The sequence below is a fragment of the Sminthopsis crassicaudata genome, chromosome 1, assembly GCF_048593235.1.
Source record: "Sminthopsis crassicaudata isolate SCR6 chromosome 1, ASM4859323v1, whole genome shotgun sequence".
NCBI lineage: Eukaryota > Metazoa > Chordata > Mammalia > Dasyuromorphia > Dasyuridae > Sminthopsis > Sminthopsis crassicaudata.
Genome location: NC_133617.1, coordinates 319,175,577 through 319,201,447, shown reverse-complemented (window position 1 = coordinate 319,201,447; position 25,871 = coordinate 319,175,577).

Below are 25,871 nucleotides of genomic sequence, written 5' to 3'. Positions count from 1 at the left end.
AGCGCAATGGGCGCAGTGTGCCCCTACCCCACCGCCTGTGCTGGTCTTTCTTATTCCTCCCCTGAGAACTGACCTTTCCTGTTGAAACTCCAGATTCTCTTCAGCTGGTAAGTCGTGCTTCCAGTCCTTGTGGTATCTATCAGTCCTGAGCTAATTTTGAGACTTAATTTATCTAATTGGTTGTGAGGGAGTGAGGACGTTCACTGAGTAGTGTGTTTCTTCTCCGCCATCTTGGCTCCGCCCCCTCATTCTCTGCCATCAAATCTTTTGTTTTGTCATTCTAGTTGTGTCTTACTTTTGATGACCCCTTCTGGAGTTTTATTGGCAAAAACACTGGAGTGGTTTGTCATTTCCTGATTCCAGGTCATTTTACAGAAGAGGAAACTGTCTCAAACAAGATCAAGTGATGTGCCAAAATTCATGGTGTTAGTAAGTGTCTGAGGTTGGATTTAAACTAAATTCCTAAATCTAGACCCAGCATTCCATTCACTGTACTTTTTAGTTGTTCATCATCAAATGTAGAACTACTTAAAAAACTACCAGAATCATGGAGAGCTCTTAGCTAAGAGAAGCAAACATGAGTAAAAGGCAAAGTGCATATATATAGTAAGTTTCCACAGGAGAACTCAGGATCAGTGAAGTACTAAGAGTAATACTTTGGCAATTCTCTCACCATCCACAGGTTCCATAAGACCACAAAGCCAAACTAGAACATAGGCAATTCATGCCTACCCCAGCATTCAAATATGGTGCACTCAACCCAAAGACCAGGCAAACCATGTAAAAGCAACAGAGGAAGGTAGAGCAAGAAGAGGTTCAGGACAGCATTTAAAAAACAAAACATCTGGGATCATGCAAGAAAAACTTCTACAAGCACAATCAAAAATATCTGGTCTGGGCTTGTCATGATAATCAAAAGCAAAAAATTCAATTCCTAGTTCAGAATGGTACAAGGACAAACCAGAAGGGCTCAAGGCCAAAGTTTAATTAAGCTATCAGGAGAATAAAACAAAATTAAAGGATTGCTTCAGAATGCACACCTAATCTAACAATATCCAAAATAAAGCAGGGGTTGCCTACATAATCTAGCAGTATGAGAGGAGGCAATGTATCACCCAAACACAAAGACCCGATGTAGAAACTCAGGTTGAATAACCTGAAGATAATGCTAAACACACCCATCCATCCATCCATCCATACACACACATAGACACACACACACACACACACACACACACACACACAGAGAGAAATACACACAGAGAGAAAGAGACAAAGACAAATACAGAAAGCCAGAGGGGGAGAGAGGAAGAAAGAGAGAACAAAAAAAAAAAAAAGAGAGAGAGAAAGTGAGAGAAATGAGAGAGAGAAGAAAGAGAGATTTCTTCTCACTAGAGGAAAAGAGTAATGTATAACAAATCCAAGAACAGTCCCTGAGAAGAGAATCATACCCACAAGGATAATGACAGGCCTTGGAAGAAATGGTAAGAGATGCATAATAAAATGTTAAAAGACATATTTGCAAGGAATGAAAGAATGCCAATAATAGTTTAGAATAGATAATTGGAAGTATTACCCAAGTGTCAAACTCCTTGAAAATTGGAATAAGCCAATGAGAAAGTAATAACTCTAGACAATAACAAATATTAAAACATAATACCATGACTTCAGTTATATAGAGTTAGTTCAGAAGATACCAATAATTAAGAAAGAACTTTAAAAGAAAAATTGTCAAGAGAGGTAATAAAAACCATAACCATTTTTTAAAAATCACAACCAAATTTTTCAACTTGAGAGTTGCATATTTCAAGACAAGTAAATTGATAGATTCATAGATAGATGGGCATATATGAACATATATGAATATAACCTATATGTATAGAATATTTTGATTGTTGTCTGACCTAGAATAAATACATAACAGTGAGCTCTCTGGCCAAAAAATTCTGGACATTTGTCATTAATATTATCAATATTACAAGCTGTTTTTAGACTAATCAAAATCATAGCACTAAAAACATGTTACTCCATTTTTATTTAAAATCAAATACTGTTCCCAATCTTCTTTTTATCCTAGTCATAATCAAAAGAATCAAAATGGAAATTATATTACAGATAAAATTCTTCCAGTTTCCAACCATTGTACAATCACAATCCAATACTTGAAAAAAAAGTTCAAAAAATTTCATTGAAGAGGGAGCAGAGCCAAAATTGGAGAGGAGATATACCTCTATCTGAATTTCTCCTGCCATTCCTCAGATCAGCACCATAACCAAGCTTATGAACTAGTTTTGGAGTGACAGAATCCACAAATATTTGGAGTGTAACAAATTTCCAGCAAAATATATTTTGGAAGAATTTCAGAAAAGCACTCTTTTAATCAGGTTGGGGAAGGGAGGAGGTGATTGAGCATAGGTGCAGCACAGGGACCCAAGGCAGTGTGGCTCCCTGCACCAGGGAATCTGCTGGGAGACTCTTAGCCAAAATATATCAGCTTGGGCTACTCATCCTGGTTAGAAGCCATTGGGTCAGCAAAATAGGTATGAGACTTCCAATACAACTACAAAAGGCAAATAATGAGTCTCTGAACCCCAGAATAACATGGGACCTGGCCATACCTACCGAGCAGCAGAATGAAGTCAGCAGCACTGGTGCAGGGCAGCCTAAAGCTGCTCTCACCTATATAGCAAGCTTGTGATAATCTCCCCTTTATCCTAAGAGCAAACTTCAACCTTAAAAAAATGAGCAAAAAAGCAAAAAGAACTCTTATCATAAATATTTTTTTAATGGAGAAAGAGAAGAATATACCTCAAACCCTGAAGATGCTAAAGGCAAATCATCTCCAGATGAAGTCTCAAAAATGGTGATATGAATTGGTCCCCAACTCACAAAGCTCTCTAGGAAGAATTCAAAAAGGATTTTAAAAGACAATTGGAAGAAAAAAATAGGGAAAGGAAATGAGGGTCTAGAAAGGAAACGTGGAAATTATCTGAAGAAAACTTTAATTGAATAAAGGTTTAAAAGCATATAACTCCTTACAAAATAGATTTTAAAAAGAAACTAATTCATTGAAAAACAGAAAAATCCATTGAGTAAAATATCTCATTTATAAGTTCAATTGCCAAATGCAAAAGGAGGTTTAAAAAAGCTAACTGAAAAAATAATTCATTAAAATTTAGAATTGAAGAAGTGGAAATAATTTATCAATGAGAATTCAAGAATCAGGCAAACAAAACCAAAAAAAGTTGAAAAAAAGTAAAAGAAAATACAAAATGCCTCTGGGAAAAACAACTGACCTAGAAAATAGATCTAGGAGAGAAATCTAAGAATTTTTGAATTTCCTGAAACCATGATGAAAAAAAGAGCCTAGACATCATCTTTCAGGAAATTATCAAGGATTATATTGCCCTGATGTCGTAGAACCAGAGGGTAAAGTAGCCATTGAAAGAATTCACTTTTAACCTCCTGAAAGAAATCCCAAAAAGAAAATTCCAAGGAACATTGTTGCTAAATTAATATTAAGGACCCACAATCAGAAATGCCCAGGACCTAGTAGCTTTCACTTTAAAGGATCAAATGGCCTAGAATGTGATATTATGAAAAGGCAAAGGAACTTCTATTGCAGCCAAGAATCAACTACCTGGAAAAATTAAGCATTATCTTTCAGGGAAAAATTCAATGAAACAGATGAATTTCTTCATTTCTGATGAAAATACCAGAGTTGACCAGAAAATTTAATTTTCAAATAAGGAACTTGGGAGAAGCATAAAAAGATAAAAAGGAAAGGAAAAAAAAATCTTTTAAAAGGTAAAAACAAAACAAAACAAAAACAAACAAACAAACAAAAAAAAAAAAAAACACTTATAACCCTTTATGGGAAAATGATATGTTAAACTCGAGATCTGTTTCTCCATTAATTTGATTTTATTGTGATGATATAAAAAATAAACTAGATGAAGAAAGGGGATCTTATTGGAGGAAGAGGAAAAATGGATTTAAATGAAGTAAATTACATCTCATAGAAGGCAAAAAAGACATTCTAATTAAGGGAAAGGAGGGAAGGGGAAGAGCATTTTGTTAATATTACTCTTACCAGATTTGACTCAAAATGGTAAAATATCAGATATATTTATCTTCACAAGGAAACTTTTCTTGTCTATAGGGAAGTAGAAGGGGAAAGGGAAAAAGAAAGAAGCTAATAAAAAAGAAAGAATAGAAATAGAAGGGGAACAATATAAGAAAAGGGGAAAGGGTGTGAAAGGGAAGAGCTGTTTAAGGGAGGTAGTAGTCAGATGCAAAATATGGGAGAAGAGGGAAAAGGGGAAAGGAAAAAGAAAAGTACAACATGGGGAAAAATAGATGGCAGGAATACAGAATGGATGAATTCTCCTATAAAACGGAAGTAGATAGCAGGCTGTATTAAAAGCCAGAATCCTACAATGTGATTTTATAAAAAAAAAAAAAAAAAAAAAAAAAAAAAAATTAAAACAGTGTGATAAATGAAGAGTAAAACTAATAGGCTAGAGGAGAATCTATTGGGCTTTAGTAGAAGCAAAAAAAAAAAAAAAAAAAAAAAACCGGGGCAGCGAAAATGATCTCGATCAAGCAAAAGCAAAAAATAGATATAATTAAAAGAAATGAAGAGGGAAACTAGATCATACTAAAGGGTACCATAGATAATGCAGTAATATCAATACTAAGCATATATGCACCAAAGAGTATAGCATCCAAATTCCTACAGAAAACATTAAGAAAGCTGCAAGAAGAATTAGACAGCAAATCATACTAGTGGGGGATCTCAACCTTGCTCTCTCAGAACGAGATAAATCTAACCACAAAATAAATAAGAAAGAAGTTAAGGAGATAGATAGAATTTTAGAAAAGTTAGGTATGACAGAGCTTTGGAGAAAATTGAATGGAGACAGAAAGGAATAAACTTTGTTCTTGGCAGTATATGGAGCCTATACAAAAATTAACCATGTTTTAGGGAATAAAAACCTCAGAAGCAAATACAGTGAACAGAAATAGTAAATGCATTTTTAGATCATGATGCAATAAATATTACATTCAATAAAAGACCAGGAGAAAATAGACCAAAAATTAATTGAAAGCTAAATAATCTAATTCTAAAGAGTGGGTGAAACAATAAATCATAGACACAATTAATAATTTCATTAAAGAAAAAAACAATAATGAGACAATATACCAAAATTTATGGGATGTAGCCAAATCAGTTTGTAGGAGAATTTTTATATATCTAGCTGCTTACTTGCATAGTATAGAGAAAGAGAAGATCAATGAATTGGGCATGCAACTAAAAAAGCTACAAACAGAAAAAATTTAAAATCCCCACATAAACAGCAAATTTGAAATTCTGAAAATAAAAGGGGAGAGTAATAAAATTTCAAGTAAAACTATTGAATTAATTAGCAAAAGTAAGTGTTGGTTTTAAGAAAAAACTTACAAAACAGATAAACCTTTAGTTAATTTTATTAGAAAAAGGAAAAAGGAAAATCAAATTGTTACTATCAAAAATGAAAAATGAGAACTTAAAAATTGCTGGGAAAATTGAAAATTACGAGGGCAGAAACTAAGTAATGACTCTATATGAAGATAAGGTCAAATGGGTTCATGATTTAGACATAAGGAATGATATTATGAGTAAATTAGAAGAACAAAGAATAATCTACCTCTCAGATCTATGGAGAAGGAAGGAACTTTTGGCCAAAGAAGAACTGGAATACATTATTGAATACAAAATAGGATAATTTTGATTATATTAAGTTAAAAAGTTTTTATACCAACAAAACCAATGAAGACAAAATTAGAAAAGAAGCAATAAACTGAGAAAAAATTATATTCAAGGTCTCTAATAAAAGCTTAATTTCTAAAATAGAGAACTGACTCAAATTTATAAGAATTCAAGCCATTTTCCAATTGATAAATGGTCAAAGGATATGAATAGACAGTTTTCAGATGAAGAAATTAAAACTACTTATAGTCATATGAAAAGGTGCTCTAAATCACTATTAATCAGAGAAATTCAAATTAAGACAACTTTGATGTACCACTACATATCTCTCAGATTAGCTAAGATGATGGGAAAAGATAATAATGAATGTTGGAGAGGATATGGGAAAATTGGAACACTAATATATTGTTGGTGAAGATGTAAACTGATTCAACCATTCTGGAGAGCAATTTGGAACTATGCCCAAAGGGCTAGCAAACTATGCATAAACTTTGAACCAGCAATGTTTCTATTGGGCTTGTAGACCAAAGAGATCATAAAGGAGGAAATGGGACTCTCATGTGCAAAATTATTTGTGGCAGCCTTTTTTGTAGTGGCAAGAAACTGGAAACTGATTCAATGCTCATAAGTTGGAGAATGGCTGAATAAGTTATGGTATATGGATATTATGGAATATTATTATTCTATATGAAATAATCAGCAATATGACTTTAGAGAGGCCTGGAAAGACTTACATGAACTGATGCTAAGTGAAATGAGCAGAACAAGGAGATGTACATGGCAGCAAGAAGATTATACAATGATCAATTCTGATGGACGAGGTTCTCTTCAACAATGAAATGACTGAGGCCAGTTCCAATGATAAACAGAGCAATCTACACTTAGAAAGTAGACTGTGATGACTGAGAGTGAATCACAATATAGTATTTTTACTCTTTTTGTTGTTATTTGCTTGCATTTTCTTTTCTTTCTCATTTTTTTTCCTTTTTGATTTGATTTTTCTTGTGCAGCAAGATAATTGTATAAATGTGTATCTTATATTAGATTTAACATATATTTTACCACGGTTAACATATATTGGATTACTTGTCATCTAGGGGAGAGAGGGGGGAAGGGGGAGAAATTGGAATACAAGGTTTTGCAAGGGTTAATGTTGAAAAAGTATCCATGCATATGCTTTGAAAATAAAAAAGCTTTAAAAAAAATTAGCAGAACCAGGAGATCTTTATATATGGCAACAGCAATATTATAGGATGGTCAATTCTGATGGATATGATTCTTTTCAACAATGAGATGATTCAGCCTAGTTCCAATGTTGTTTTTTTTTTTTTTTTTAATGAAGACAGCCATCTGTACCCAGAGAGAGGACTATGGTACTGAGTGTGGATCACAACATAGTATTTTCACTCTTTTTATTGTTGTCTGGTTGTGTTTTGTTTTCTTTCTTTTTTTTCCCTTTTTAATCTGTTTTTTCTTGTACAGCATAATATTTGTGGGAAATATATTTAGAGGATACCATATGTTTAACATATATTGGATTATTTGCTATCTAAGGAAGGAGATGGGAGAAGGGAGGGGAAAACTTTTGGAACAGAAGGTTTTGCAAGGGTGAATGTTGAAAATCATTTATGCAAATATTTTTAAAAATAAAAAGCCTTAATAAAAAAGAAATAAAACAATTTCATTAATACTATATGCCACAGTGTATAAAAATGCAAGTATTTTATGTGGTTACTGTACAGAGGATAATAAATTTATTAAATGGACAAGAGCTCACAAAAATTTTAGCAATTTTTTTTTCAAACAAAATTCTTGGAAATCACAAAAGCAAAGGAATATAGACTGGACATTGAATTAACTTTTCATAGAGCAAATGTTGTCAATAGTTGTGATTCTTATTTATTTCTTTTTATTGTTTTTTACTTCACAAAATTCCTATGAGGTAGGCATAATAGATATTATTTCAATTAGAGACATGACTTCCTCATCCCCAGATTAGTATTGCCTTTAGATGTAACAAATGTTCTGAGAATAAAACAAGATAATATATGTGGAAACACTTTAAACTTGAAAGGGAAAAAGAGAAAAAAAAACTATATTGTATAAAAGTGAACAATACTAAGATTACATATGGAATCCTTTGAGTATGGAATGATACCACAACATAGGTTTTCATGATTAAAAACTCAAATATTTGCTTAGCACTCAATGTACATACAATTATTTGATTCTAGTAAGTACTGTTTTCTTTTTGTTTACACAAAGCTCTGCCACTAGCATTCATACTTTTACTTAACACTCAATAGTATAATTTTATCCCATTCTACTAATCTGCTACAATATTTATTTTTAGTACCATTTCTTTGGTTAAGAAATAATTATTTCTATAAATCAATTTATTTTCTTAGACTGATATTTAACTTTATTTCATTTTTTTTGGCTTGCTTTCTTGTTTTCTCTTTCTCTATACTTCTCCCAGACTAAAGGACCAGAGGGCACTTAAAGAGCTGTTTCTACTAATCTTTAGTACAGGAACTTTGAATTACCCCATTTTCCACTTGAATAGGTTGTCTCCATCCTATGCAGCATGATGGCCCATGTCCAAAAGCTCATCATATTAATTGCCCAGACTTAGTGCAGAAACCAAAATGTTTTAACTCTATTGTAGTTGAGAACTTCTGAGTTCAAGAGAGCCATTAACCTCAGCCTTTTTGAAAGCAGAACTTCCAAATATGTCCTATCATTCCTGGGTTATTTAACTTTTCATGTATATAGAGCATCAGGATAATCAGACATTATAAAGTTGAAGCTACCAGGGCTGTTGACCTTCACCAACCCCTGTTACTTCATTTCCTACATGTCACCTGCCTTATTTTAATTTATGTGGGGGTATCTATTTCTTTAACAAGAAAACTAAGCTTTCAGAGCTTCACTCCCTCCAAAAAATTCTGATTCCTGAAAAAAACTCAATTTTTGGCCATAATTTAAGGGGTTCTGCCCATCAGGGATGGAGAAAGTTTAACAAAATTACTCATAATAAAAATAATGTACTCATGAATCAAGTGTAGATCAGATAAATTTTATTTTCATACAGCATGGGCATGCTAAGTCAAAAAAAAATCACAGAATGTTTACAATCTATTGATAACTTAATATAAAAAATTTCTTGGAACCATTACAAAGGGGCTGTTCAATAGCTCTTTTACATTTCACCCTCCCTGAGTAAGATCAGATCAACACCAAGTGGTTTCTGGTATTTCCTCTATATCTTAGCAAGTCTGTTGCTGCTTTTACTACGATTACTATTGAAACTTCCAAAAGCCAAAGTCCTACTTAATAAATGTTTAAGAAGGGGTGGGGTTGGAGGGGTGATAGAGAAAACTTTTGAGATCTTGTAAAGCTTTGGCCTAAAGAAAAGACAAAAACAAAAACAAAAACAAAAATGAAAAAAAAGAAAACAAAAAAACAAAAACACTAATGCAATACCATGAAAGACTAAAGTCATATTAAAGACATGAGATTTCCAAAGAGACTTATAAGATATCTTTCCCTACGTCCTAGCTTGAAAGCTAGGAATTGTCCTTTCAAATACATCCATGGAATTTTTTCTCAACACACAATTTACATGTCCTAATGTCTACAGTATGCAGTAAAAAGATATCTATTGTCTCCTCTGAAGTAAAGTTTGAGTAAGTTAAGGAATTCCTCCATTACATATCCCCAGGGAAGTGATATGTATTTATGTCATTTCACTCCAATTAAATGGTAATTGCTTTGCTTGCAGGAACTACTATGTATATTTTCTTCATTCTTTCACAGCATTTTTAAAACAGTCTGAAGTAAATAAATATTTTTAATTGAAAAATTAAACCAACAAAAATTATTAGAGTTGAAAAATTCTAAATCAGAACATTTGGTGAATGCTTTTTATGATTTTCTTAAAAGAAAAAGAAAGTAACAAAAAAAGACAACTATGAGAAGACAGAAAAAAAGAGAATAAAGAAAAAAACACAGAGTTACAAAGTTTTAAAAGTAAGAAAAAAAGAAAAAGAGAAAGAAAGGGGAAAAAAGATAGAAAGGCAATGACTTGTATTTGAGAATGCTGTACTATAATCTACCAGGACTTATTGTGTGAGACTGGATTGATTTAGGATACATAAACTTCATTTAATTATTCTATGGAGTAAAAAATACCCATATATCTATAGACAATAACATGTAGGACAGATTCACACAATTTTTTCATAATGTATTATTGATATTTAGTTTCTTTTAGAAAGTCAATATTTACTCTCCTGAGGATGGTCCATGGAAAATTACAAATAGTCAACTTCTTGACTGCCTATTTTTTGCTTAACCTTGCTTTAATTTGTTTTTTTTTTTTTAAATCACCTAGAAAAAGGATGAAAGAAAAGATTGTTTTGACAGGAAAATCAACAATGAATACTTTAAGATGTATAAATTTTGTGGAATTACAAACTCATAAATTTTTCAAATTAGACAATCTTAGAGATCTAACCAAATTCACTCTCCTACCCAAGAGTCACTTGGTAAGCTACTGATCAAGTAAATGCAGAAATTAAACAAACCAAGTAGAATCCTTGAGTACATCTCTCCATCACTCAGCTTCTTAACTTTAAATACAATTAGAACTGTTTTGAAAAACCTCCATATATGCTAATCAAATTTCTTCTCTCATTTTTCTTTAGAAATAACATTCAATAGATTTAAAAAATATATTTTAAAGAATGAAATGGGGAGGAAAACTAATTACATACACTGCCTGATGCTTTTTAAATGAAAACTCAATTAATTAGTGATTTCTTATCCAAATTGGAGAAGTAAATGTTTAATCAGAGATAGATATTTAAATAGAAAAAAAAAATCAGTTCAATGGGCAAATTAACACTTTGAATCCCAACCACATTAGATTAAACTTTGCTAGGCAGCTTACAAATACAGCCTTGAACTATATTTTATTATTTACCATTTTATAGAAGAAGAACCTGAGAGAAATAAAGATAAGTGACATACTCAGTGTCATACTGGAGTCATACTGGGCTCTAAGTCTAGTACATTATCCACCATGCTATTTAATTCCCTCTAAGGAGTTTTGCTTAAGTGTTTAGGGAGGGAGTATTGGTCCAAATCACCATTCTCATAGTTCTGTACCTTATCTCCATTAGTAATTTCCCACTACTAATATTCTAGTTTAATTTAATAAATTAATCAGTATTTTAATTTAATTGGCACTTAAGAGTGAATTTTTACTGACAACATATAGCACTTCTCTTAATACTTGTATGTATAGTCTTTCCCCTACAACTTGAGTGGTTTCAAATTTAGGTCAGCTGATATCATCACCCAAGTTCACTTCTAAAAAGATCAATCACAGAAGTTCCTTATATAAAACCTTTGATGTTTGTGAGATGATACAGTAGATTTGGACATAGCTACTTACCCTCTGGCTTCAAGCAAATCCCAGCATAATTATTGACTATTTGATCTTCTTTCCTTTTGAAACTGGGAAGGTATCAACCACCATCAGTCTCTTTCACTTAAAAAGGGAGAATGGAGAGTGGGCAAATATTTCTTAAGTACCTACTATGTGTCAGGCAGCAAACTAAGTGTTTTACATATTTTACCTCATATTATCCCCACAACTCTGTGTGACAAATGAAAAGCCCCAGAGACAGAATTCCTAGTTAATTAATAATTAAATTTAATTAGGTAACCAAATAATCAATAAATTGATTGTCAGTGGTGTCTTTTATTAACCAGAGACAAAAACATGGAGCTCTCCAAATGCTTGAATATCTAAGGGGAAAAGGGGTGCCCCTAACAAATGAAAATCAACATTGATTGGTGAATAATTAATGATAAAGTGATATTTTAGTGAGGACATAGGCTAAAAGTCTTTAGTTCCTCCTGCTGAGAATATGACTTGATCATGAGACTCAGCTGCCTGCAATGGTTTATCCTTCATAAACTAGGGCACCCTAAATTTTAATGGAGGGTCTGTAAGAAGACAAGATTAGATTCTGTTTGGAAAGTCTTCTATTTGGTGGGTTCCTGTCCAAGATCATAGGGGATGTACTCAAAGAATTTGGGAAATCTCATCTATCAGCAACTTCAGAAATTGACTGACTGACCAATAAGAGCTAATAAGGAAATAGAAGGGAATTTTTTTTTTTATTTAACAAATGGTTATTAGTAGAAAATAGTAATTCTCATCTGATACATAAATGCTATTATTATATCCATTTTTCAGATGAAATGAAACAGTGGTTAAATCATATATTCAGGATCATATAACTATTAGGTATATGGGACTAGATTTGAATTTTTAGTTCTTTCTGAACACAGACAACTTACTTTGATCCATCCTGATACCTAGATGTCTTCTAAAAGGAGGAAAGAATACTCAGTACAGAGACAGAAACAACATAAGTGCTACATGCTTTTACCTTCATGAAAAAAGCATCTGGGCAAGGAAGAACCTAAGGTTTCTCTTCTACTTAAGATTCTATGGAAACTTGTACTCTTTTTCCAACGCCAGCCAGTCTGGAAATACACAGAACAAAGAGACTCACTCTGGCTTATTGTTATGTTTTGAACACATCCCATTACTGATTACCAGCTAAAAATTAGTCTATCTTTTCATCAGGCGATTTTAAAACAATGGAACCAGCTACAGAAAATCTACACATGCTCTAAGTAGGGGACTTTCCATTAATGGCAACATGCTTTTCCAAAGCAGATTTTCCAATCTCTTTCACATGGGGATTGCCCTCGGTAACATACAGAAAATTGGTTAAATAAATTAAAAAGCACTTAACCACTTACTCTCTTCCAAGCACTGTGATAAGTGCTGGAGATACAAAAAAAGGAAAACTTATACTCCAAAAGCATAATGCATCAAAGAGTTAAATAAGTAGTAGAAATAAGTAAAAAGAGTAGATAAGGCAAGTAAATCATAGAGGAAAGCTGTAAACAGAAGAGAAGGAGGAGGGAGAGTAGAGAGACCTTGGTAAAGAAATAGAGTAATTCAAACAATGGAAGAGTTTGTAAAAATAAACAGAAAATACAACAGAATAGCTAAGTGTTATGAAAACCTAAAGAACAGAAGAAGGTGAGAGGCTATAAAAAACTCAATAAAGATGAGTATTCAGAATAGACCATGGTTTTGACAATTAAGAAGTCATTCATGACACTGGAAAAAAAGTAAATTTTGCTGAATGATGAGGCCAAAATCCAGATTTAGTAGAGGAAATGGAGACATAAATTATTGATGGCTTTTCTTAACAATTTAGCCAGGAAGATATGGAAGATATAAGATGATAGCTAAAAGTTAGGCAAGAATTCTTTTTGATTTAATCAACCAATTAAAATTGACTGTGAATAGTCTGTACACTTCCTAAAATCAATCAAAATTATTACATAAGAGACTATGTAATAGCCTAAGAAATTTAAGGAGATATTTGGAGTTTCTAGATTTGAGAAGCTAAAGCAAATAAGAAATTTCTATTATGCCTTTGAGGAGCTAAACAAGAACTGAGCTGTGTCAGAAAACAGGAAAGAAAAAGGAGGATCTCAGGAAAAAGGATTTATATTGAGGGTTCTCCAAGAAAAAGTCAGCTCTTTCTCCAAGTTCCTTTCTGCATGCCACAGCCACAGCCATTATAATATCTATGCACAGACATGGTAATATCATATTCTGTTTCATTATGCAAATATATAAACCAAATTTTGTCTAAATCACAAAGAGGCAAGGGTTTTTTTTTTTTTCTGTTTATTGTGTGTGTGTGTGTGTGTGTGTGTGTGTGTGTGTGTGTGTGATAAATACAAATATAAGCTAGGTACAATATTTAAAAATTCTCTAACAGGAGGGTTCAGAGAAATTGTGACTGAACTCTAAAATTTTGTCTAAAATGAACTCTTTAACATCAAAGAGGAGGGAATAAGTGAAACCAAAGAGCCATTATATCGTCCTCTATATTTAAAACAATTTAATTATTGTAATAGGATGTTACAATAGGATTAAGTGAGGATTTATTTTATTTTACTTTTAATTCAGGAGAGACTCAAAAAGGTTAAATGACTTGTTTGTAGTTATATAACAAATAGACATCAAAAGCTAAACTTGAACCAAGTTCTTGACTGTAGCAACTAATCCCTATAACCTTCATGTTAGCAGTAATTTCCTTTGGTGTAAAAAAAAAAAAGAAAAAAGACAGTCTTTAGAGTATCAGTTTTTTTTATCAGCTGAGTACCCTGAAGTAACCATTCAGTTCAATCTCCAAAAATGGTATTGCAATTATCTAAAATATGCAAGGACTATAAAAAGAAATCATTGCCAAGGGCTCCTCTACATTGTGAGAGGATCTGTCTCCTTTCATGTAATTGTAAGCATGTCTTTAGACACAAAGAAGCCTTTGTTCGATTTCTTTTTATTACATACAGGGAAACTTGTGTCCCAAAGTTGTTAAACAACCTGTCAAATGTCAGAGAGGTGGTTAATAGCAGAACTAAGATTAGAATTGATTTACTATTATTATATTTTTTCCAGCCAGACTATAGTTAGGAAAATAGGTAAATTATTTCATTGTTTATTTATTTGAGGGATATGAATACTCTAGTCATAGGAAGTCATGCTTAAGAGAAAAGATTCAATTGCATCTTTTTTCATTTCTATCAAGAAAATTGTCTGGAACTAGTGTTTCTATTTTTCCAATTTATAAATCTGTTAGAATTCTTACAAAATTGTATAGCCTTTCTAATAGTCTTTCTTTGGACCATGGCCTTTTATATACAAATCCCATCCCTTTCCTTCATTATTTTAGCTTCTCTCCTCTCCCTACCCCCCACCCCCATTTACTGGATCACTTTTCCTTATATGCATTGTATTTGGGATTCTTATTGACTTCTTTAAAAGAGTTCTTTTGGGGCCTTAATCATGTGTTTTCTATTTCTCTCCTTTTTCCCCCCTTCATTTAACATTTGAAGAGTCTTCTAAGGTATAGCAGAAGCAAACAGAGAAATACAAGATGAGTAGTGATTAAACAAAGAAAAAAGTAAAAATAGTTTCTGCCTTCAAGGGGCTAACATTTAAGGAAAATAAAATGAACATAACTAAGAACATATAATATATATGCAGAGAAAATGGAACGTATTCTTAGAAATTAAGGCAAAAGCAGTTAGGAAAAGCATGAAAATGAATTAGAGTTCAGTCTCCAACAAAGACAAGGATTTGAAGAGATGAAGATGAATAAGGATAGCATGTATCATAGAAATGAAAGACAGATAATAATAAAACAAAGATATGGGTGGTGGTGCTTCATGTGTAAACAAGAAAAAGTAGGCCAGGATGGCTGAATATAAATTTTAAATTAAAGATGGAAGTAATGTAAGAATAAAAAGATAAGAAGGGATTGAACTCTGCAAAGCTTTAAAAACCTTTAGAACTATTGGATTAATTACAAATGATTTAAAATGACCTTGCTGCTAAAGCCTTTGCAGCAGAGCTGTAATAATAGAGGGGCCACTGGAGATTTGCCATAAGTTATCAATATGAGGAAGGGAGTGGAAAGGATATGCTTCTTCTCTCTATAAGTCTCAGAAAGCTGTTCTCATACCTCACAGTTCTTCAGCAGTCTGCTATGTACTTTAGTGTAGCCCCAACCCTATGATTTTCAGTTAGAGCCCCTAGTTCCCTTTACTCCCATAGAGGCACAGAAAAGATTTTTAGGAAGAGGAACTGCTTTTTTTTTTGGCATTAGTATATTCAAAACCAGATTTTTTTTCTATTTGTCATCCCTCCTCAATTTCAAATAATTTTGGTTTTGATTTTTTTACCATACATATAACAGTATCTAGTTATGAATCTACTTTCTATAGCTCAACGCCTCCCTGAGAAAGATAGCAGAAATATAGCATGTAAAGACAGATGAATAAAACCTCTTGGTTACATCAGCATCTTTCATGGAAATTTTATTTTGACAGTATTATAATTTGCTGATATTATAATTGTTATTCTCATTAATAAAATAGTTTATTCTTTGAAACAAATTTTACTTTTTTATCCCTCAAAAAAGTATTTTAAATAGAGATTGTCACATTTCTGTGATGTTGGTACTAGTGCTCCCTCTGGTGATAGCAATGCAATTAGACTGTTTAAAATACATAAGAGCATGAAAAGTTTTCAAATTTTACCTCTGAAAATAAAATGTCAACCACCTTATATTTTATTCTTCTTTTCCATTACCATGTCAATTAACACATTTCAGAAACAGATCAATAGAGGCCAAGAAATGAAGAAGACCTTGGGTAGAAACATGGACTTTTTTTAGTCTATCTACACTATCTTTATTCAGTACATAATTATGGAGGTTTTTGTTGTTGTTGTTATTGTTTTGTTTTGTTTTTACTTATGTTTTAGATCCAGCTTTGGAAGCATGCTATCGTATGAACTAGAATCTACATGATTTAACCCAATGCTTCACTTATAGGCTTTTAGTATATTTCCACTTACTCAGAACTTATTGGTCCAGAATAGTACCTTTTTGCATCCTTTATTCATCTTTACTACTTTGTTAGAAGGTTTACATATTAACTTTAAACAAACCTCTATTTCAGAGTCCCAAGCACTTCCCTCTTTCTATCCCTTCTAACTATTCTGTTTAACCACTAGCTACTTTTATTTTTACCTTCATGATGATTACAATTTGGAGAATTTTTTTTAAAAAATGTCAGGTTACAAATTATCTTCTTTTTAACTTTACAAGACTAAAAATTGATGACTCCACTCAAATCATTAGTTTTTGTTTGTTTGTTTTTGTGAAAACCATCAGCAAGCATCATATGTAATGAGGACAAACTAAAACCATTGACAAGATGGTATCTACCTGAACGGATAGAGGCAATTTCTTCTATTAGAAATACCTTATGTCTATGAAGTCACATTTCCAGTCCGTGTCCCTAACACCATTTTTCTATTTAAATAACAGACTAGTCCAGGAAAATTTCTGTTAAATTGGAAATTTAAATATTACCTTTCTATCCCAAGTAATATCATTATAAAATTGTGAGTTACATAAGTAGTAAATATTTAATAAAAGTATGTTGTAAATGAATATATGTTTAAAAAATCTTTAAAACTTTCAAAAATTATAAGTATTCTATGGTAATTTAAAGTATTAGAGCTTAAGGTAGTGTATTGGAAATATTTTAGACATTGAAGGTTTACTATTACCACTGAGAGTAACTAAGTAGAATAGTGGATAAAATGCTGGACCTATTGTCAAAATGCTTAATCATCTTGAGTTCACATTTGACCTAAAATACTTATGGTGTGATTCTAGGCATGTCATCAAACCCTTTCTGCTTCAGTTTCTTCATCTGTAAAATGAACTAGATAAAGAAACGGCAAGCTACTCTAGTAGCTTTGTCAAGAAAATCCCAAAGGCCATGAAGAATCACACTGGATTGAAACAATACTAGAATAACAGCAACATGTTTGAAAATAAATGTCTAATTAACATGGCCAAGAGTCCTCATAAAATAGACAACTAGTCAAAAACTAGTCCAAAAAAATGCAATTTATCAAAAAAAGTTTTAAAAAATGCTAACTAAAATATTTCATATTTTGATATATCATATATTTTTCTTTTTGTATTCAATCATGTAACCCCTAGACTATTAAAATAGTCTCCAAATTGGTAGGTCTGCTTTCAGACTTCAGCATTCTCAAATTTGTCTTATAAATCATATTGTGCAAAGATAATTCTGACATCAATCAAGAACAATCAGTGATTTCCTATTATCTATTGAAAAAATAAATGCTATTTGTTTAGCTTTTGGAGATCCTGATAATTTAGTTCCAATCTTCCTATGTACCATAAATTCAACTTTCTAGTCTTTTTTTTAGAAAATTAATCTACTGGCATATATATACATATATATATAAGCATATACACATATTTGCAACTATGAATACATGAATAAATATATACATATAGAGAGATAGACATATTAGTTTGGGTGTGTATTGCGTACTTGATATTACTAATGCTCAATTTTTACAAAAAGTCTTTACTGATCCCTCTTAATTCTAGTGTCTTCCTTCTGGTGATTATTTCATTTCTTATTTATCATATATATAGCTTTATTGAATTTATTTGTTTTCATGTTTTCTCCCCAATTATATTATGAATTCCAATTTTGCCTTTATTTTCATCCCCATAATTTATCCCAGGTTCAAGTACATAAATGTGCTTAATAATGTTTATTTACTAACTGACTGACATTCTGTTTTTCCTTTATATCGACTAGACCCTAGGCCTATGATGCTGACCTTTTTTTCTTTTGCATTTTTAATTCTCTTCTTCCATTCAAAGCTCAGCTGTAGAAGTTATTTATTGATCCTTCTTGGACTTAGTATTTGCTGCTTGAAATTATTTTATATTTATTTATAGATTATATTTACTCTAATATATATATATATATATATATATATATACATGTTATTTATATTAGTATAAACTTAAATATATATTTAGTACATGTAATAGTTTGGTATAAGTTTATTTACTTTTGGATATATCTTTACCTATTTGTACATATTTGTTTACACATTTCATCAGTGCAGTATGATTAAGTTCTTTAAGAGTAGGAAGTACCTACTACCTATCACAGCACCTTGCATATAGTAGTACATTAAAAATTATCATAACTCTGGGAGATGACTATGAACCACTACATAGAATTCCCAGTCCCTCTATTTTTGTCCACCTGCATTTTTTATTTCCTTCACAGGCTAATTGTACCCTATTTCAAAGTCTGATTCTTTTTGTACAGCAAAATAACTGTTTGGATATAAATACATATATTGTATTTAACGTATACTTTAACATTTTTAATATGTATTGATCAACCTGCCATCTGGGGGAAGGGGTGGGGGGAAGGAGGGGAAAAGTTGGAACAAAAGGTTTTGCAGTCATCAATGCTGAAAAGTTACTTGTGTATGTATCTTGTAAATAAAAAGCTATAACAATTTAAAAATCATAAAATGAATCAATCAATCAATAGACCAACTCAGTAAACTGTGAAGGAAAACTGATAAAATTGAAATCACAACTACCTGGGGCCTTAGTTCTATGAAAATGACATGGTTATTTTGTTGTTGTTTTTGTTTTTTTGGGAGGTTTTTGTTGTTTGGTTGGTTGTTTTGTTGTGTGTGTTATTTTTAATTTAAATAAATTATAATCCATAATTACAGAAAAGAATTTGGCCTAACTATGCACATATAACAAAATCAAGAAGATGAAAATGTATCATTCAGATTATTATATGTATTTGAAAAGAAAATCTATGAGAACTCATTTACTAGTCTATTCTACCTGAACTGATATTATAGAAGAGAGAAGTTTCACTAAGTCCTAGCTGAAGTCTACCAAAGATATCTTTATAAGATTTAATTGTAGGTAGAGACTGAAGTTAAGAGATTTTGCATCTGTTGACCAAGGAAATTCTATGCAGAGCGATTTACAAAATTTTCAGTGTATCTTCTGGAATATTTCATAAAAGGAGGCAATGATAATGATAATATATGCACAATCTTGGAAAACCTTATTCATAGTTAACAATGTGACTCAAAATATTTAGAAGGATATAAGATATTTAGATTTCCTTATTTCTCTTTTTAAAAAAAATGTTAATGACAATCTATACTGCTATTGTCTGTCCTCCATTCTAGAAGATGTCACCAGAACATCACGGAAGTGATGCCATGCCATATAGGTGGATTATATTTAAGTAAGGGAAGCTATGCAAACTTATTAGTTTCATTTTCTTCTCTAGAGACATCTGGAGCCAATAGCAAGATATTGATCAAAATATTCCTAGATGCAATGGGAAACATAGGCTTTTTTAAGCTAAGGGCTTTAACTGCTCTCAGTTTGATAATGTCCAAACAATGATTAAGGCAAAGCAAGAAATAAGGCAAATAACGACCTCCTTTCTATAAAACAATTTGTAACAATTTGAGAGGAGAAAACTATCAGGTTTATGGCCAAAACAAAAACAGTTGCTCTTTGCAGTCACTCTGAGCCAGACATCAGAACACAATCAATGACCAGGTTTGCCTGGAAGAATCAGAGTGACTAGGGTTGAATACACAGTCCTAAAGAAATAAATCTAGCCAACAATCCCCAAGATAATTTGCAATGACTGATAGGCAAGTATGTGATAAAGAATGGGAAGAGAAAAGAGAAGAGAGAAGTAAGTAACTACAGGAATTTGTATCAATAGCAAGCAATTAATATCAATGGTAAATAATAAGAATATGAGGCATCTGAAACCAAATTAATTCAGCCTATAATAGCCAGAATTGAGGAATAAACAAAAGGTATTTTGAAAATAGGAGCAGGAACAGAAGTGTGGGCCATGTTTCTTTTTTCCCACTTATTTTTTATTGGATTAAAAAAAATTTTAAATAATAGCTTTTTATTTTCAAAATACATGCAAAGATGTTTTCACCATCCATCCCAGAAAAGACTCACACTACAAATCTTTCTCCCTGGCTTCTTCCATTCTTCTTCTGGGACAGCAAATAATCCAATATATGTTAAACAAGTGAAATTCTTCTGTACATATTTCTAGAATTATCATGCTGCACAGAGAAAATCAGATCAAAAAGAGGGAAAATGAGAAAGAAAAAACAAGCAAGAAAACAATTAAGAATGTGAAAAGATGATTGACTTCCGGAGGTGGAGCCAAGATGGCAGAGACAACACACATTTCTCTCTGATCTTCTCTACAACCCTCACAATAATTATGAAATCCAGCCTGTGAATTAGCTCTGAACTGACAGAACCCTCAAATATTGGGAGTGCAATAAATTATCAGCAGAAGATAATTTCCAAGATAGCCAAAAAAGGTCTGTTTCATTTGGAAACAGGAGGGAGGCAGCCAGCACAACCATCTGAGTACAAATGCCAGCACAGACAGCACAGAGTCTCGGGGCATAGCAAGCTCAGTGTGGCAGTGCAGACTCTGCATGGCAGAGAATCTATAGGAAGAAACAGACCAGAAAAGGTCTTTTTCAATTGGAAACAGTAAGGAGACACACTAACACAAACCCCTAACCACAAATGCCAGCACAGACAGCTCAGAGTCCCAGTGTGTTGCTGACTCCATGTGGCAGAGAACCTAGGGAGAGGAATCCATAGGAATCTACAGCAGTACTGACCACTCTGCTCTGGTTGCAATCTAGTAGATCAGCAGAGAAGTTATAAAACATCCAGCACAAACACAAAAGCTCAATAGTGAACCCTGAAAAACCAGAATCTCATGGGACCTGGCTATGCCCATCCAGCACTGGGAGTGAATCAGCACTGACTCAGTGTAGCTCCACCCACTTGGAAAACCTCACCTCCCACTAAAGGCAAATCTTAATTTAAAAAAAAAAAATGAGTAAAAAAGTAAAGAGAGCTCTAACAATTGACAGTTTTTATGGTGAAAGAGAACGATAGATTTCAAACCCTGAGAAGACTAAAAGCAGATTGTCTCCAGATAAAGCCCCAAAAGGTGATATTATCCCCTTCACAGAAGGCTCTCCTAAAAGAAATTCAAAAGGATCCTAAAAGAGAACTAGAAGAAAAATGGGGAAAGGAAATGAAAAATTTGCAAGAGGATCCAGAACAGGCAACACAGAAACGTTCTAAAGAAAATTCACTACAAAATAGATATAGTGAAATGGAAAAAGCATAAAACTCATTCAAAGATTAATTTGATGAAATGGAAAAAGAAAGCAACTCCCAGTAAAACAAAATTTGTGAAACAGAAAAAGGAAATAACTCCTTAAAAAAGAGAATTTGTGAAATAGAAAAAAATTCCATAGAATGAAAAACTCATTTAAAAATTCAATTGGACAAATACAAAAATAAATTTTAAAATGTAAGGGAAGAAAATAACTCACTAAAATTCAGAGTTGGACAAATGGCTCAATAAGACAACAAGAATCAGTCAAGAAAAACCAAAAAAATGAAAAAAATAGAAAAAAATATAAAATAACTAATTGGGAAAACAACCAACTTGGAAAATAGATCTAGGAGAGACAATCTAAAGATTATTGGACTACCTGAAATACATAATGAAAAAAAAAGAGCCTAGACACTATCTTTGAGGAAATCTTCAAAGAGAACTGCCCAAACAGCATAGAAGCATAAGGTAAAATGTCCATTAAAAGAATTCAACGAATACTTCCTAAAAGAGACTTCAAAATTAAAACCTCAAGGAATATTGTGGCTAAATTTGAGAAGTATCAGATCAAGGAAAAAATATTACAAGCAACCAGAAAGAAACAATTCAAATACCAAGGAGCCACAATAAGAATTACTCAAGACCTAGCAGCTTTCACTTTAAAAGATCAAAGGGCCTGGAATCTGATATTCCAAAAGGTGAAGGAACTTGGAATGCATCCAAGAATAAATCACACAGCTAAACTGAGCATTTTCTTTCACAGAAGAAGATGGACATTCAATGAAACTGGAGAATTCCAATTATTTCTAACAAAAAGACCAGGGCTAAACAAAAAATTGTGTCCTCCAAATATAGAACTCAAGAGAAGCATAAAAAGGTAAAAAAAAAAAAACTCTTGAGAACTATATTTCAGTTATAGGTATGCTTTGAGAGTACATGTAAAATCTTATTTTACTATGATAATGTAAAAAAAAAACTAGAGATGGAAAGGGAATTGTAACAGAAAAAAGGGGAAAAGTAAAGGTAAAATGAGGGAAATTACAGCTCAGGAAGTGGTAAAGAAAACATATTAAAATTGAAAGAAAGAAGGGAAGGTGTCAAATATTATGTGAATCTTACTCTCATCAGATTTGTCCCAAAGAAAGAATATTAGGTATATTTGGTTTCACCAAGAAACAGCTCTCATCTTATAGAAAAGTGATAAAGGGAAGAGCTAGAATAGAAGGGAAAAGAAATAGTAGGGGAAAGGCATAAGAAAGAGAGAGGTTCTCTAAAGAAGAAGGACTGCTTGAGGCATATAGTGCTCATAAGTAAAATATTGGAGAGGAGGAAAAGGGGAAAAGGAAAGATAAAAATATAATTTGGGGTTAATAAGATGGCAGAAAATAGAGAATTAGTAGTTTTAACTGTAAATGTGAATGGGGTGAACTATCCCATAAAATGTAAGTGGATACCAGACTAGATTAAAAGACAATATCCTACAATATGTTGTTTACAAGAAACACATTTAAAAACAGAGTGATACATACAGAGTAAAAGCAAAAGGCTGAAGCAGAATCTATATGCTTCACATGAAGTAAAAAAAGCAGGGGTAGCTGTAGTGTTCTGGTTGGTTTTCTGGAGGTCTCTGGACAAGCCCTCATTTCAGCAGACCATGAGAATAGCCAAGTGACAAAAGTCCAAAAATCTTTATTGTCTTCTTCACAATTTGTCTTCTTTCCTGGGGCTCAGCTAGCTTTCTGAAGGCCTTTCAGACTGGCCTTGGTCTCAGTGGAGAAATGCAGGAGGACAGGCTAGCCACCACAGTGGTGTGAGATGGCATGAATATCTCTCCTTCACTCTTAGATCTTGAGCTCCAGCCTCCAGTACTCTGTCTTCTCTGAATCTGTCCTAGTCCCTTGTTAGGTTCTTACTAAGTGCTAATGAGATAATGAGATATTAGGTTCTTACTAAGTGCTAAGTCGGTACTTGACAATTTTCTAGTTCCAGCCTTTCCTGGTAGTTTGACTTGTGAATTCCTGGGGAAGAGCTTGCGTACTTGGGAGGAGCAAGCTCATTGGTTGAAGTGGTTCTTCCCAGAAGCCCTTGCATTATCCCACACCCATTCTCTGGGAGGATAAAGAGTGCAGCTTGGGAGGAAAAAAGTCAGTCTCTGCTCTACTCCAGGCTTGATGTGGCTCTCTGCAGGAAGGGAAGTCACTTCTCTGGACGAGAGTTAATGGCAACTGTCTGGAGGCAACGGTTCTCTACAGGAAGAAGAATCTGTCTGAGAGATTTGAGTTGACACAGCAGATCTCCTCCCAGAGAGCGATCGCCAGCTTCTGGAGACAACAGCACGTTACAGTCCCTCACAGTGATGGGAGATGAAATGAATGTCTGAGTCCAAGGGTTTGTGCCCCAGCCTCCAGGAACCACAAAGGTGAGAGATGGAATGAATGGCTCTGGCTGCATTTGTTTTACCTTATATACTCTATTATAATTACATCATTGTAGGTATGAATCTTGTAGAACTATATTAAGAATTAAGTACATGTACTGAACTAGGGAACTATTAATCACCATGCTAAATTAGATTATCTTATCATTACCATTGTCTTATCAATACCATTGAGTTAACACCTTGTAAGAATCCTTGTTTCAGAGTTCTGGCCCATTACAGGTGGCCATCCTGATCTTAAATCAAACAAAATAAAAAAATTGATCTAATTAAAAGAGGTCAGGAAGGAAACTATATCTTGCTAAAGGGTACCATACATAATGAAGCAATATCAATATTAAACATGTATGCACCAAATGGTGTAGCATCTAAATTCCTAAAGGAGAAGGTAAGAAAGATGCAAGAAAAAATAGACAGAAAAACTATAAGAGTGGGCGATCTCAACCTTCCTCTCTCAGAGCTAGAAAAATCAAACCACAAAATAAATAAGAAAGAAGTTAAAGAGGTAAATAGAATACTAGAAAAACCAGATATAATAGATATTTAGGAAAAAATTGAATGGAGACAGAAAGGAATATACTTTATTTTCAGGAGTTCATGAAACCTATACAAAAATTGACCATATTTTAGGACATAAAGATCTCAAAATCAAAAGCATAAAAACAGAAATATGAAATTCTTTTTTCTCAGATCATGATGCAATAAAATTACATTGAATAAAAGGCGAGGGGAAAATAGACCAAAAATATATTAGAAACTAAATAATTTCATCTTAAAGAATGAATGGGTAAAACAGCAAATCATAGACAAAATCAATAATTTCATCCAAGAGAATGACAATGACACAACATACCAAAATTTATGGGATGCTGCCAAAGCAGTAATAAGAGAAAATTTTATATCTCCAGATGCTTACTTGCATAAAATAGAGAAAGAGAAGATCAATAAATTGGGCTTGCAACTAAGAAAGCTAGAAAAAGAACAAATTTAAAAACCCCAATCAAATACCAAAATTGAAATTCTAAAAATAAAAGGAGAGATCAATAAAATTGAAACTTAAAAACTACTGAATTAATGAATAAAACTAAGAGTTGGTTTTAAGAAAAACCCAACAAAAAGATAAACCTTTAATTAATTTAATTGGAAAAAAAAAAAGAGGAAAATCAAATAGTCTCAAAAATGAAAAGGAAAAACTATCCACCAATAAAGAAGAAACAAGCAATTATCAAGAGTTACTTTGCCCAACTTTATTCCAATAAATTTGATAACCTAAGTGAAATGGAGGAATACCTACAAAAATATAGATTGCCAATTAACAGAAGAGGAAATAAATTACTTAAATAGACCCATTTTAGAAAAAGAAATAGAAGACTCTATTAATCAACTCCCTAAGAAAAAATCCCCAGGATTAACTGCAACACTATGTACACTATTTGAAAAAATAGGGAATGAAGGATTCCTACCAAATTCCTTTTATGACACATTCATGATACTTCTACCTACACCAGTTAGGATGAAAACAGAGAAAGAAAGTTATAGACCAATCTCCCTAAGGAATACTGATGCAAAAATCTTAAATAAAATATTATCAAAAAGATTACAGATAATCATCCCCAGGATAATACACCATGGCCAAGTAGGATTTACACTAGGAATGCAGAGCTGCCTCAATATTAGGAAAACTATTAACATAATTGACTATATCAATAGCCAAATTTAAAAAAAAAGATATGATTATCTCAATAGATGCAGAAAAAATATTTGGTAAAATTCAACACCCATTCCTAATAAAAACACTGGAGAGTATAGGAATAAATGGAATTTTCCTTAAAATAGCAGCATCTATTTTAAAACATCAGCAAACATCATATGTAATGGGGATAAATTAGAACCATTCCCAATAATATCAGAGGTGAAAACAAG